Source organism: Engystomops pustulosus, chromosome 1 (assembly GCF_040894005.1).
Source record: "Engystomops pustulosus chromosome 1, aEngPut4.maternal, whole genome shotgun sequence".
Classification (NCBI taxonomy): Eukaryota; Metazoa; Chordata; class Amphibia; order Anura; family Leptodactylidae; genus Engystomops; species Engystomops pustulosus.
The window spans coordinates 147,078,400-147,080,016 of record NC_092411.1 but is presented as its reverse complement, the minus strand read 5'-3'; positions in this window follow the sequence as shown (position 1 = coordinate 147,080,016).

The following is a 1,617-nucleotide window of genomic DNA, read 5'->3' as shown; positions in this document are numbered from 1 at the left end:
GCGTGCATCTTTCATTGTTTCAAACTTGGGCTGAACAATGTGTAGAAAATTAATCATTGTCTAAGTTCTGCATGTAGGACTAGCTTCTGTGTTTTATCATTTTAGAGGTTGAACAAATCTATAGAATAGGATATAAATGTCTAATTAGTCCACTTATTTTCATAGTGGTCGGCATAATGCTTCAGTCTATCAGAAGAATTTTCAGTAGCTCTGTACAAAGCCGGAAGTCTCATAAAAGTCGACAGAGTAGCAGACAGTTTTTGCACTGTGGTCAATAGATCCCTATGGGACTTCCAGCACTGATCAGATTAAAAACCAGTGCCAGAAAGTGAAGGGGGACTTGGACACAGTACAATACTGTTACTGGTGGGTTAGGTACAAGATAGGTTCCATAGGATTGTTCTTAATTTGAATTTGTTTGTAAGTTGAAACTGTATATTTTATAATTGTAGCTTCAAACAGAATATTTTTTTGCCCCAGTGACAAATGGAGTTTACAGCTGATCAATGCAGTCTGGGACCATAGTAAAGCTTCCAGAGAACTTCACCAGAGGTCACAGTGGGCAAAGGGGTCCGTCTTTTAACTAGGGGACACAGTATAGCATCTCTCTCAACTTTCATAGCAGAGAAAGAGGGACAAAATATGTGGCATGCTATGGAAATGTTTTTTGCCCTAACTCCATCCCCAAACAGTATAATATCTCCCCTAGTGCCCTTCATCTCCCCATCATATTAATCCCCTCTTTTTTAGTACCCACCATCAGCTTCCCCTCTTGCACTCTCAAGCGGCTCCTTCTCCTATTTTCATTCTCAAGCAGCTCCACCTCTTGCGCGGGCCCCCCTTCCCCTTTGTGCTCCCATATTAAAATAATAAACATACTCTGAGCAGCATGGTGGCTTAGTGGTTAGCATTACAGCCTTGCAGCACTGGGGACCTGGGCAAAGAGTTTGTATGTTCTCTTCATGTTTGCATGGGTTTTCCTCTCACACTCCAAAACATGCTGGTAGGTTGATTAGATTGTGAGCCCCATTTGGGACAGTGACTGATTTGGCAAACACTGTAGCACTGCGTAATCTGTGTGTGCTATATAAATAAATAAAGGAATTACTCTCCTTTTCCCGTAACAGCGCAGAAATTCCTCTCCTTCTGCTTTGTGTAACGGTGAAGTTGGCAGGGATGACATAATAACCTGCCAGTTCTGCTACACACAGCAGAAGCAGAGTCACAGTAATAGTGCAGAAAGCCAGAAGCTCCCTGCACTGTAATAAACTCTGTTAGCATCTGGAGGATGCCGGGATAGTTGGACAGTCACAAAGCCCAAAAATCGTGACTGTCCCGCTAGATCTGGGACAGTTGGGAGATATGGTATATTACTCCTGCTTGTATCCTAAATATAACAGCACAGCACTACTACTCCTATATTAACACTAATGGACACATCACAGTACTACTACTACTACTACTACTACTACTACTACTACTCATTAAAAAAAACACCAGGTTGCATGCATGTAAATGGAAGACTAGTCAATATGGTCAGCAATTCTAGCATTAAAAAGGAAGGCCACTGATGCTTTTCTTCCTTTTTTTGGAGTGGATCTAAATATGTCACCTTTT